At 38.3% G+C, this 14,492-nt stretch overlaps 1 long non-coding RNA gene across 1 annotated transcript in view; it reads right to left on the bottom strand.

Annotated features, from left to right (window-relative positions):
* Positions 1-747: 747 nt before the first annotated feature.
* The window catches only part of LOC144456363 (uncharacterized), a 45,443-nt gene continuing 31,698 nt past the window's right edge, over positions 748-14,492 (bottom strand). Inside the window, exon 2 of the long non-coding RNA XR_013485463.1 lies at positions 748-7,817. This is a non-coding gene — a long non-coding RNA (uncharacterized LOC144456363). The remainder of the gene's footprint in view (positions 7,818-14,492) is intronic.

The raw sequence follows: 14,492 nt of genomic DNA on the forward strand, positions 1-14,492 counted from the left end.
ACCCTCAAAAGAGGTCATGAAGAGTCAGACACAACTGAAAATGACTATAAACAACAACAAAAAAACCCCAGCAATATTATAAAGATGATCAACTGTGAAGGCTTAGTTAATCTAATCAAGACAATGATCTAATACAATTCCAAAGGACTCAGGATGAAAAAATTATCCACCTTCAGAAAGAGAACTGATGAACTCAGTATGTAGATTGAAGTATACTGTTTTCACTTTCTCAACTTTTCTTTTTTTAGTGTGTTTTCTTTTGCAACATGACTAATATGGAAATGTTTTGCATGACATCACATGTATAATCGATATAAAATTGCTTGGCTTCTCAAGAGGGGTGAGAGATGGGAAGGAGGGAGAGAATTTGGAACTCAAAGTGTTAAAAAAATGAATGTTAAATTTTTTTACATGTAATTGGAAAATATTTCATGAAATAAATAAAAAATATGTTGAAGATAAAATAAAAGTTGGGGCTTATGGATAGTGATTCCCAGAGTCTGACACGATGGGGGGGGCATTTAGTTCAAGGATAACAATAGAAGTGAACTGGTATAGTAGACTATAAAACAAGAGGGAATTATAGCTTCATTCTAGGATCTCAACTGCCTAGCTGCCTCAAACACCTGCACAGACTCTTCAGATCCTTAAGTTGAATTGCTGCTTTATCTCTTAATTAATTTTTTTTCAATTACCAGGCATTCATTTTTTCCTTCCCATACCCCCCACACTTAAAAAACCCACAAAGAAATGGAAAATCCTTTAATAAGTTAGCATAATCAAAAAAATAAAGTCCCACATTGGTCACATCCAAAAAATATGCATCATTCTCCAAATAAGTCCATCACCTCTCTGTCAGGAGGTGGGCAGCATTCTTCATCATCAATCCCCTGAAATCATGGCTGATTATTGTGTTGATTAGAGTTCTTAAATATTTTAGAATTGTTCAGTTTTCCACATAAATTGTTCTGTTGCTTCTGTTCAATTTGCTCTACATGGGTTAATAAAAAGTCTTTTCAGGTTTTTCCATCACTAACTTTCTTTATTTCTTATAGCACAAGAGTATTCCATTAACATTCACATACCATAATTTGTTCAGCCATTCCCCAAATGATGGGCACTCTTTTAGTTTCCAGTTCTTTGCCACTAAAAGGGAGAGAGCGAGCGAGCAAGCAAGAGAGAGAGAGAGAGAGAGAGAGAGAGAGAGAGAGAGAGAGAGAGAGAGACAGAGACAGAGACAGAGACAGAGACAGAGACAGAGAGAGGAGAGAGAGAGAGAGAGGAGAGAGACAGAGAGAGGGAGAGAGAGAGAGAGAGGAGAGAGAGAGAGAAAGAGAGAGAGAGACAGAGAGAGACAGAGACAGAGACAGAGACAGAGAGAGGAGAGAGAGAGAGAGAGAGAGAGAGAGAGAGAGAGAAGAGAGAGAGAGAGAGAGAGAGAGAGAGAGAGAGAGAGGGAGAGAGAGAGAGAGAGAGAGAGAGAGAGAGAGAGAGAGAGAGAGAGAGAGAGAGAGAGAGAGAGAGAGACAGAGACAGAGACAGAGACAGAGACAGAGAGAGGAGAGAGAGAGAGAGAGAGGGAGAGAGGCTATAAATATTTTTGTGTATATATAAGATGTTTTCTTCTTTTATCTCTTTGGGACATGGGCTAGGTCAAAGGTCATGAACAATTTAGTAACTTTTGGAGCACAGTGACAATTTACTTTGCAGAAAAGCTGGACGAGTTCACAGCTCTACTAACAGGGCATCAGTGGGCCTATTTTCTCACAGTTCTTCAAAAGTCAGTCATTTTCCTCTTTTGTCAATTTTGCCAGTCTGATGGGCATGAAGTAGAATATCAGAGTTGCCTGAATTTGCACTTTTCTAATGACCAGTAAGTTGGAACATTTTTTATCATATGGCTATCAGTTGGATTTCTTGTATTTCTTCTCTGGGGAAATGCCTGTTCATATCCTTCCACCATTTATCAATTTGATAATAGCTCTTATGCTCCTAAATTTGTATCAGTTTCTTATATAATTTATAAATATTCTCTTTATAAGAGAAACGATGCAAAAATCTTTTATCAGTTACCTGCTTCCCTTCATATCTTAGCTACATCGGATTTGCTAATGCAAAAACATAAATAAACATTTATTAAGCACCTACTTACATGCCAAGTACTGTACAAAGCTCTGGAAATACAAGTATAAAAACAAAAGACAACCCTTGCCCTCAAATTGCTTACATTCTAATGGAGGAAGACAATATACAAAAAGAAGATGAAAAGGAGAAGAGGAAAGAAGTAGCAGGGAAGGTACCCAGACAGTGTGGGGGCAAAATCTATTCCACTGATCAACTTTTCGATTGTTTAACTGGCATCTATTTATTTTGATAGGTACTGCTTTGTATTATAGTTTCATATCTAGAACTGTTAGTCTTTCTTCTTGCTTTTTCTCATTATGTATCATGAATTTTTTTTTTTACTTTTTGTTCCTCCATATGAATTTCATTATTATTTTTTCTGACTATAAAGTAACTATGTGGTATATCGATTGGCGTGGAACTAAGTAAATTAGTTTAGGGATTATTGTCATTTTTTATCATATTGGCTAACTATTATCACTTAATATTTCTGCACTTATGTAGGTCTCTATTTCCAGAAACTGTTTTGTAGTTGTATTAATATTTTCTGTGTTAATAAGGCAGTTGGGTCACACAATAATCATAGTGCTAGATGTGGAGTTAGGAAGACCTGAGTTCAAATATGACCTCAGACACTTACCAGCTGTGTGACTTTAGGCAAGTCATTTAACCTGTCTGCCTCAGTTTCTCCATCTATAAAATGGAAAAATATTAGCACCTACTGGGTTGTTGTGAGGATCAAATGAAATAATGCTTGAAAAATGCTTGGCAAAGCTTAAAGCATTATATAAATTATGATGTTGGCAGGTAGACTCCTAAGTATTTTATATATACTGTAGTTATTGTAAGTGGAATTTCTCTTTCTATCTTTTCCTGCTGGGTTTTTATTGGTAATATACAGAAATACAGATGATTTATTTGGATTTATTTTACATCTTGCAACTCTACTGAAGTTATTAATTGTTTCAATTAATTTTTAGTTGTCTCTCTAGGATTACCTAAGTATACCATCATATTATCTGCAAAAAGCAATAATTTTGTTTCTTCTTGGTCTATGAATATTCCTCCAATTTCTCTTTCTTGTCTCATTGCTATATGTAGGATTTGTAGAACTAAGCTACATAGTAGGGGTGACAATGGATATCCTTGCTTCACCCCTGATCTTATTGCAAAAGTCTTTAAATTATATATAATGCTGTCCTGGCTTTAGATATACAATATTTACCATTTTAAGGACAAATTGACTTATTCTTATGTTTTCCAGTTATGTGTTTTTAAACAGATTATGGCAGTTGTATTTTCTAAAAACTTGTTTCTATATCTATTAATATAATCATATGATTTTTGTTGTTCTTATTATTAATGTTGTCAATTATGTTTATAGTTTTTCTAATATTAAACCAATCCAGCATTCCTGACATAAATCCAACTTGGTCCTAGTACAGAATCTTTATGATATGTTCTTGTAGCTTCTTTACTAATATTCTATTTAAAAATTTTTCCATTGTATTCATTAGGATATTGGTCTACAGTTTTCCCTCTCTGTTTTTACTCTCGGGTATCAAGACCCTATTTTTTTTTCTATTACAGGGGAATTTAATAGGCTATCTTCTTCTCTGCCTCATTTTGAAGAGACCTTGGGAATGTGCTAAAACCTGTAGTTTTTTTTCCCTTGAAGCTCTAGGATGAAGGTTTAAAGAACCAAAACCCAAAAGAAGAGACTGATTCATCTTTTAAGTGGTCACATTCCCCCAGGACCGAACTTGGTTCATGCTAGTGCATGGATTGAGGGCAAAGAGAAAGTCCTTAGCACAGTCAGAGAAGACAAGTATCCTCAGTTCCCAAGGTCCAGCAGAAATTATTCTGTTACACATAGAACAGTTAGAATTTGAACTAAACCTTGAAGAACATAGGATTTGGAGAGATGGAGAAAATAGAGATGTTTCCTACAAACAGATAATAGCAAGTACACCAATTTGACTGGAACGTAAGGCACCTAAGGGGAAGAAAGTAGAACAAATCTGGAAAGATGTGCTGAAGACAGATTGTGAAGGGCTTTAAATGCCAAACACAGCAGTGCATATTTTATTCTAGAGTGAATAGAGAACAACAAGAAACTTCTTACAGGAGAGTGACTTGGTCATATCTGTGCTTTAGAAATATTCATTTGGCAGCTGAGCAGAGGATGAATGAGACAGGACAGAGATAAGAAGCAGGAAGATCAATTAGGAGGTTCTTCCTTCCCTACTCAGTTGAGGTTAATTTTAGAGAAGATAGGCATGAACTTTGCTTGTGAGAACTCACTGTAACCAGGGCAGAGGAAAAGACAATAAAAGCTATGTGGTCCAACCCCATCATTTTATATATATAAGGAAACTGAGACTCAGAGAGGTTAAGTAACTTATACAATGTCACCCAGGTAACAAAGTTTCTTTGAGCTTCAAATCCAGGGCTCTTCCCACTGTGGCATTTAAAAGGTTTCAAGAGATATAATTTCTGGGTAATTTAATCATTTTATTAATATGGATAGTATTTTAATAAAAGGACGGTCGTTTGCCATCTCTCTTAAACCAAAGGTGTTCCCGAGGGTGGCAATCAACTCTGGTTTACAATTGATGAGAAAATGAATACTACAATAAGAGGGTGGCCTATATTACAATGAGGATCTTGGGATATGTGACTTGGGTCATCCAAATCTTGGTCAAACAGATTTATCAATTTCCATATCATCTGTCTGACAAAAGGGAGAATCAATACTTCCCAGACCTGTCTGAGCAAACACAATGATCAGGAATGTACCCATGAGCCCAAACTCAGAATTTCTTTTACTGTCTGATTAGATCTTGGCCTGGATAAATCTCTGCGTAAGATTTCCCATACTAGTTGATTTGTAGATGAGGAAGTAGAAAAGGGGAAAAACATTGGTTCTTATTCAATAATTAGTTATTAAATACCAGAGAGAAATAATTATTTCTCATTCCACTGTGCCAGTTTAGATGTCCAAAGATAGTGGGAAATGCATTTTGATTGGTGGGGGGAAGGGAACCAAATTATGGTGGATTTTTAAAGCATTAAAAGGGATACCACTTCATATCATACCATAAAAGGGATACCACAAAGCATTAAGGGGATACTATTTCATAACAAAGTATGTGGAGAGACTGGGTATTTTTAACATATTAGTAAGTAGGAAAGTTTTTCAAAGGTTGTTTTTTTTTTTAATAATGGCATGATGAAAGTGTTATTTAGGGAAGATTAGTCTGTCAGTAAGTCCAGTCCAAGATCTCAAGGAAGAGGTGCCCTGTATCATGACATAGTGAAAAGAGCTTTGTACTCCAAAGACCTGGGGTTCCTAGTTTTGGCACTTACTATGTGCGTGACCTTGAAAAAGCCCCACTTTATTTCTCTAAGCTTTAGTTTCATTAACTGTAAAATGAGAAGATTAGATCAAATGACCTCTCGGTCCCAAATACATACACTGGGTTTATTGGTAATATACAAGCCACTAATGGTATGAGCAAATAGAATATAAGGATACATGTGCTAATCAGCCTTGCTAGCTATACAATTTCTCAACTGTCTATTTCGATTTCAGAGAGGAAAAACAACAAAGGGTAAGTCCAAGTGCTAACAACAGTTCACTAGTCACTACATATTTGTGTTTCCACTCATGCATGCAGAGGGCAAGGCGGCCAGACATCCTGCATTAGACAAGGCAGTCCTAGATTTTTGCTTCCTGCCCCACTTGGAAACGTATAAGCCTGATGTTCTTTGTGGATATATGTTGTCCTTCCTTTGACTTCTGTGTCTTCTTTACCCTCCCTTCTCTAATTCTCTTCTTCAATTTAATAAACATTTGCTAAGTGTTTAGTATTGTGCTAGGCACTGGTAATACAAAGACAAACATGCCACCTCCCTGCAAAAATCCTTACATTAATAAAAGCTTATGTTCTTATTGAGGGAATTAACATAGACAGGCAAGTAATTGTAAAATATGTACAAAATCACGGAGAGGAGCACTGATGTCACAGAGGATGAGAAAGTGACGCTTGGGGGCAGCTGGGGGGCAGCTAGGTGGTGCAGTGGACAGAGCACTAGCCCTGGAGTCAGGAGGACCTGAGCTCAAATCCCGACTCAGATACATAATAAATACTTCCCAGCTGTGTGACTCTGGGCAAGTCACTTAACCCCAACTGCCTCACTTGAAAAAAAAAAGACACTTGATCTGAGACTTGAGAAGATTCCAAAAGGCAGAGGTGAGGAGGAAAAACTTTGCAGGCACGGGGGGAAGCCTTCATAAAGGCATGCAGGTGGGAGACAAAATATATGAAACTTCAAGTGGGCCAGTTTGAATGGAATGTAAGGCACATGAAGGGAAAGATGTGAAATAAATCTGGAAAAATGAGCTCGAGACAGATTATGATGGGCTTTAAATGCCAAACAGAGGAGAGCATATTTTATTCCAGAGTGAATAGGGAGAAAAAGAAGCTTCTTAAGCAGGACAGTGACATAGTCATACCTGCGCTTTAGAAATATCCATTTGGGGGCCAGCTAGGTGGCACAGTGGATAGAGCACTGGCCTTGGAGTCAGGAGGATCCGAGTTCAAATTCAGCCTCAGACACTTGACACTTACTAGCTGTGTGACTCTAGGCAAGTCACTTAACCCCAATTGCCTAACCAAAAGCAAAAAAAAAAAAGTTAAGTAGAAATATCCATTTGGTGGTATACAGAGGATGAATTGGGGAGTGGAGGGAAGGGGAGAAAGTAGAGGCAGGGAGATCAAGTAAGAGGTTCTTCCTTCCCTTCTCATGACAGTAGTTCACTGTATTGGGAAGTATAGGTGGAAGCTGAAGCAATGTCCAAAATGGTAGGGACTTCTCTTGATGGAACATGTAGAGTAGCATTCTGCAGCCTCAGGAGAGTCTCATTCTCTTCTGACCATCTGGTCACATCTAGGAAGTTCTCCGGCTTCTTCCCCATCTCCTGTGTCAGTATGACTGGAATCAGGTCATTTTAGCAAAGCAGTGACAAAGCGTGGCTTTACAAATCATTTCCCAGGATCCATTGGTCACCGCATTGTCCCTCAGGAGAGCTGAGATACACGATGGATATAGCCTGTGTGGCCATTTTGCAGCACTAGCAGGAGCCTCACCTCGGCTAGTACCATTCCAGCTGATCCCGTGAGCACTTTCTTCGGCTTCCTCTGGCTATTGAATGTAACCAAGAGATGTAGAACGAAGTGTGCCGAGGAAAGGGAAGCGAATCCCGGTACAAGATTTTCTGATGATTTTAAAGGTTCTGCCTTTCTTGATTTTTGTTAGAAATGTCTCGTTTCCCTTCGTAATCATTCGTCTTCTCTTTTCTCCCCTCCTCCTTAATCCCATAAGTTTTAGAATTGTTCCATTTGAAAGCAAAGAACCACCAATTTTCCTTTGCATTTTTTCCTTTCCAAAGGTCTTGTTTTTGTTGTGTGTCCTACGCTTTTTTATTGACTTGTGAGTGAATTGGATTTAAGTGAGGCAGAGTCAGTTGCACAAAGTGGTCAGCCTCAGTCTCAACGACTTGATAAGATGTGATCCATGTCAGTGTTTGGAAACAGTGAATTAGGCAAACAAGGGGCATCTCCATATGGCTGGGCTTTGTTTACTCAGCTTCTACAGCATAGTGACCCTCACTCACTCTGTGGTTACATCTGCAACAGAAAATAATTAACAATTTCACTAAAGGCCATTTAGAATCACCTATTCTATATGAATCATTGGCTTATATGTGGTTTCACTGGACTTTCTACAGAACTGAATATTCCATTAAAATAATTTCCTGTGAGATAATTAGTGTGTGGGACAGAGACCCCAACCCAAAATAAACTCAGAGACTTCTCAAGGTGGAAAGCAAAGGTTACCTCTATTACCATCTCCCGAGATGGCTGTCTGCTCCTCCGATACGTGGAGAGAGAGACCACCTAACAGGGGCCGCCTTATAAAAGCAAATCTCCGCCCACCATGAAAACAAGTCTCCACCCACCACTATCCCTTACCCCCTTAACTGGGGTTGGGCTTACATTCTAACTGGGAGGTGGGGCTTACATTCTAAGCTTGAAAGTTTCTTCCCATCCCCTTAACCGGGAGGTGGGGCTTACATTCCAGGGTGAAATTCAAAGCCAAGGACAAATGGCTCGGGTTGGGGGTGGGGCAGGGCTTATTCTTTCTGTCAAGTGCTCAAAAACAGGGTCTGATTGGGGGAGGATTTTGAAAGTAGTAATCAAGAATTATTTGACCCTTTGAGGAGCCTTCACTTCTGACAGTTTATTTCTCACACTACCTTCTGAACTCATTACCTTAATTACACTGAGAAGTCTTCACTGGGACATCCCATTCATTAGGAAACTTTCTGTGCATGTGGCAAGGAGGGAGATGGGACAGGGAAGATTTGGGGGAGGGCATACCTGGATTCCATTCAAAGTGGGAAGAAAATTGAGGCATCATAAGAAAATCTATGCTGCTGAAGCTTCCATTTGGAGGAGAGAGGGGCTAGGGCTGACTAGGAGCTAGAGATGTGGCTGTTGGGGGAGGGGAAGCATTCTTTGGGATGGCGTTGTTAGTATCCTCAAAATTTTGGCACCCTTGGGCACCCAATCGAGTTATGGCTCTGTTAAACAGTTTCTTCATACATTTTATTCAGGAGCACAATGAAATACTTTGAGACCACAGGAATCTGATCTATATTTTTTTTAAGGATAGTGGGACCGTTTTGCACCTATCTTACAAAAGCATGGTTTCTCAACTTTTTCTTCTTGACCAGAAATACGGTATTTGTCAAGGAAAAATTTTGAACTCCGAATTTGGGACTAAAGCCTGCCATAGACAATTTTGTTAATTAAATTATTCTAATTCCAAGTACAGTATTTCTGCTTAGAGAGGAAAAGGAATGCACACAGCCAGAATATATAAAAGGTGGGACTTGAATTCAGGCCTTTCTGACTCCAGGGTCAGCTTTCTATATCACATTACCTCTCAACATTAATATTTGCTCTTTTGAGAAAGCAAGTATTCTACACAAGCAACAAAATACAAATTCCTATCTTTATATCACATCTCCTACTCCCTTCCAAAAGGGAACCCAAAAGGGAAAAGCTTTATTTCCTAGAAATAGGAAAAAAATCCTATTTCTAGCCAGAAACCATCACCACTAAGGATGAGAGGATTTACTATCTCTAAAACTAGATCTATCCTTGAGTCCTCAGACTCAAACAAAACAAAAGAATAATCAATGCCAGTAGTAAATTCAGTCATAAACTTTTTCTCCAGAACAAAGCAGCAGAAGTGATCATTCCCCCAAAGGCCAAACCACTTCTGGTAGCAAGCAATGAAATTCTGTCACTTTAACTTGAATTGGATTTTAACTAGAGGGTGTACGTTTCCCTCCCTAAGTAATCCCAGATGACATTTACTTTCACAAAATTCATTCACATCTGTGTTCAGTGTAAATTAGTGCCAGATAGGTAAACCCAAATCTCATCAGGCCATCTTCTGGAATATTGAGGTCACCAATAGAATTAAATCATCCCAAGAGAAATCTCTCAGAACTTTTGGCAAACATTGGATCGTGGTTCGGTAGGGGGAGATGAAAAGGGGAAATATGGCACTAGAAATATTCTGCAGGGTAGACAAAAAGTCCCATTGCAGAAAAAGTATAGAATAACACCTGCCATTTTCAGCACATTGCTTTAATCATGTCCAGAGAAATAACTAGGGCAACACAACTAGGACTTTGCTCCAAGGCACTGAAATTTAGAGGCTACAAAAATTTTAAATGAGGGTTATAAAGATTGTACAATGTTAGAATGTGTTGCATTTACATTCTGACAGCACTTTAACAGCTTCAACAGCACTGAAACTAGTTAGCAGAAATAATCTGATAAACAAAGAAGCTATCAGATAGTGTGTTTCATCTCATCAGTGGCTGCACATTAGGTGAATTTCTCCACAGCCTAGATCCATCTTGTGCCTTCCCTGGTGATGGCCTCCTTAGTAGCATCCTCCTTCTATGTCAGGGTCTGCCTTCATAGAGTTAGTGTCCTAGATTTCTCCCCACAATGGTCAGTGTCCTTGATTCTTCCCTCTAGGGTCAGTATCAGAGTATCCCACACAATTACTGTTGTCCATTCAGGGCAAATTTCATGCTTCTTGCCCCAGGAGTCGAAATTGTTCTTTATGTCTCTCTTCAGGTCTGCATTCTCTTAGGCATTTTGTTCCATGATAAAAACAAAATTTTTATAGTGACAGGTTCTTCATATTTGTCAGCCACTAATAAGAAATCTTTACAATACCCTAAAGTGAATGTTGTCACTTATTTTTAAGGTTACACTCTGATGCTGGCCATCAGATCCTCACCTGATACATGATCTACTAAAAGTGTGAAGATATTCTAAAACTACTAGAGCATAATTCCAGTGAAATGGCTTACAGAACAACTAGGAATCCATCCTGTACATTGTGTTTCAAAAAACTAGAAAAGTACAAATATTCCAATTAAAGTTGTTGACTACTTCTGCAAAAAAAAAAAAAGGATGAGGTGACAGTCGGTCTCATAATGTTACAAATGCATATTTAGCCACCTAAGGTAAGAGTACGCTATTACAATGCTTTGGTGGGGTTTGATTATAATGTATTAATGACATTATTGTAAAAGTATAATGGCTGTGGCAATGTTGGCTATACTATAATAGCTCATCCAATAAAAAAAAATTCCCATAAGTAACAAGAAGGAGCATTCCAGCAGTCTAATATGCTAAATTTACTTACCTACATCTCTCCAATGGAGCCTCAATCCACTAGAAGTATAAAATAATTGCCTGCCTGCCCTTGATGTAGTAGGTGATTAAAGTATATTTTATATTTCCAATTGCTTAGGCTAGTCTCAGCTAGGTGGCACAGTGGATAGAGCACCAGGCCCGGAGTTAGGAAGACTCATCTTCTTGAGTTCAAATCTGGCCTCAGGCACTTGCTAGCTGTGTGACCCTGGGCAAATCACTTAACTCCATTTGTCTCAGTTTCCTCATTTGTAAAATGATCTGTAGGAGGAAATGGCAAACCACTCCAGTAGCCCTGTCAAGAAAACCCCAAATGTGGTCATGAAGAGTCTGGCATGACTGAAAAATGACTGAACAAGTCCCAACACAAAGTTTCTCTTCATTAGCTTCCCTATGTTTCACTTACATGAATGGATGCATTCCGTTATCTCTCATTCTTGCTCTTCAATCAGTGAAGTGCTTTCACTAAGAAAGCACAAAGGATCCCTAGAACCCACTTCAAGGCATAGAAGATGGATATTAATCTTAAAAGGGAGATCACTCAAAATTATTTTCAGTGCAGTTTTGTAATCAATATGGTGCCTCTAGGCAGTACTGTATTTTATCCCTTGTCAAAGCAGGAATGATCTACTGGTACATAAAAAGAACCTGCCTATCTCTTGTATCTACTTACTCATTGGCCCTCCATACCATATCAGAGACCTGCAAAGAGGAAGAGTTGAGGGGGCAGTAATAAGAGCAGTCTACTCAATCAGGGAACAGTGACAAGCATTTATTAGGCACCTACTCTGTGCCAGGCATTGTGCTAAGCAGTGGTGGTACAAAGAAAAGAAAAATTGCACCTACCCTCAAGGAGCTCACAGTCTAAGAAAGTCTCATTCTTACAAGCTTCTCTCCTTTCTTCTCCATTAGAGCAACTCAAGCCATGAGGCTGTTGTAACTAAGAGTTGGCTTCTGGCACAGGAGTCAGACTATTGGCATAGCCCTGCCTCAAACCATTCAAGTCTTTTATCTGCGTAATAAGTGAATTTTGAAAACCTAAGTCATTTTAGTGGTTCATTAAATAAATGTTTCTAATCCTTTTTCATTATTGATAAAATCTTAAAATATAACTGGTAGGCATAATGGAAATTAAAGTACTTTAAAAGACATTATGAATCTGGATTGTTAATAACAACTTCAAAAATGGAAGGCAGTCTTGAATGCAAGGGAAATCAACAATTAAACATAGTGATGGATGAATATGTCCTTAGTTGATTGGAAAGGATCACAGGACCTTGGGATAAAAGGAAGATAATGCTGCATAAAAAGCTTCTTGTGACTAGCTGAAAATATCAAGTCATAACTCTTGGGCTGCAAATAAAAAGAATAGTTATAATGCATCAGTGAGCCCAGGTTAACAGTGGCTCATTCAAATGGTGAAGTATTGTCAGCTCAGGAGTGCCTTGAGGAGGCAGACACTTGAACCAATACCAGGAGGAAGAAAGTGGGAGAAGGTTCAAGTGAGCCCAGAGAGGATGTTACACTCTCCCCACCATTGACCATGTTATTGGAGAATTGGACTAGTAGAAGACAATGAATCCAGTCAGAAGCTGTGAAAGACAAACAGAAGCCAGTGGATACAGAAAGGTAGCCACTTCAGGGAAGATACACCTTCAACGAGAGTAACCCATTGCAACCAGAGAAGAATATCAGATATGGACTCAAGAAAAGACTTCCAATAAACAGGAGTTATGAATTTGCCCTTCAGTCACATGTGTTTTCTACAAGTATCCTCACCATCATATTTTAATTTTAATGATACTCTTCTCTTGGGCTCTGTGTGTATTTGTGATAAAGTTCATCTCTCTCTCTCTCTCTCTCTCTCTCTCTCTCTCTCTTTTTCTCTGAGAGGGGAATGTTTTGTTCCAACTGATCTTGCTCTCCCTTCTCAGTAAAACTCCCCAAATCTAATACAGACAACTAGTTGATGAGGAGTACATGGTGGGGTCTCAAGAATGACTACTAGAAATTCCAGCTCTTCAGGATTACCAAAGAACCCTGAATAGAATAATATCCACCTGCTTTTTGTGGAACAGGACCACAAATGTCAGTGAAAGTAGCAAAGAGGGATACACTTATTCATTAAAATAAGCCAATTCTAATGGAAAGTATGAAGATGGTTAATTTTATCTGTCATTTGCCTTCCCACAAAGATGTATAATAATATGACCATTACTCTAGGCCAGGATCTCATACTATTCAATACTTTCAAACCATTCCGTATTCTTCCCCATGCTCTTTGAAATCTTGGACAAACTCACAGCATGGCCAATAAATGAGACTTTTCTAGGCACATATACAATACAGAGAACATAGAGACACATAGAAAAAGACATCTAGGAATAACACACCTCTGAAGGCAAAAAGCTCTACCACAAAGGCATCTCATCTAGGTCACTATGTCTTCTCCTTTCAAAGTGAATCAGCTCTGAAAAAGTAGTAGAATGTACCAATTTCACAAACATCAGGCCAGAAGTACTACTTTCCCCTCATTTATCTGCTACACATAAGTATCCTAAGGAGGAGAGCCAGCCATCAATATTCTAATTTTCCCGATGGTAAAATTAAGAAATTAGCTTATTAGCGTCTAATACATGACCAAAGGTATAAGTAAATAATATGCTTAGCCCTCCTAATTATTTAAAATTTGCATTTTAAAAGTGGAGTTTAATTCAATTGACTTAATTTAATATCTTGTAGGATCTCTCTCATGGATTTGAATGCACCCCTTGACTCACCATATCTCAATCCATCCATTTCTTTTCATCTTATGGGTCACTTATCCTCCCATACTCTCTTCAGAGAGAATCTATAGCAAATCCTTTCTCTATATATCATGACATTACATAGATACCAGTGAGGTATGAAGCCTATCCATAAATTATCCCTCATTTTCACCATATGAGTTTATATTAATTTTCATACTATACTCATCACTAACTATACCCTATATCCATTGCCTCCATTTTCTCTTTTTCCACTCATTCAAACCTTCCAACTGAGTTTTTAACTTTACCACTCAACTGAATCTGCTCTTTCCAAGGTTACTAGAAAAATTTAATTGTTAAACCCAATCTAATAGCTTTTTTTTTCAATCAACATTTTTTATTTACCTCTTTGCAGTTTTGGTGCTATTGATGACCCCTTCCTCCTAGATGCTCTCTCTTTTCTCAGCTTTCATGGCACAAGTCTCACTTGTTTTTCTTGCTACCTGCATTTCATATACAACATGTCCAAAATTAACTAAGTATCTTTTCACTAAATTATTTCTTTTCCTAAGCTTCCTTCTTCCTATTGAGAATATTGCTATCTTTCCTGTCACCCAAATTCACAACCTTGGCATGCTCCTTTGGGTCACAGAATGTGGATTCAAATCCCAAATCTGTGACTCATCCTTACCATATGACCTATGTGACCTTAGGCAAACCTTTTTACCTCTGAGCCTCAGTCTCCACATCTATAAATGAAGAGGTTGGACTTCATGACTTCTAAGATCCTTTCCAGCTCTAAATC

The sequence above is a fragment of the Phascolarctos cinereus genome, unplaced genomic scaffold (genome assembly GCF_003287225.1).
Source record: "Phascolarctos cinereus isolate Bilbo 61053 unplaced genomic scaffold, phaCin_HiC Scaffold_3;HRSCAF=262, whole genome shotgun sequence".
Lineage (NCBI taxonomy): Eukaryota > Metazoa > Chordata > Mammalia > Diprotodontia > Phascolarctidae > Phascolarctos > Phascolarctos cinereus.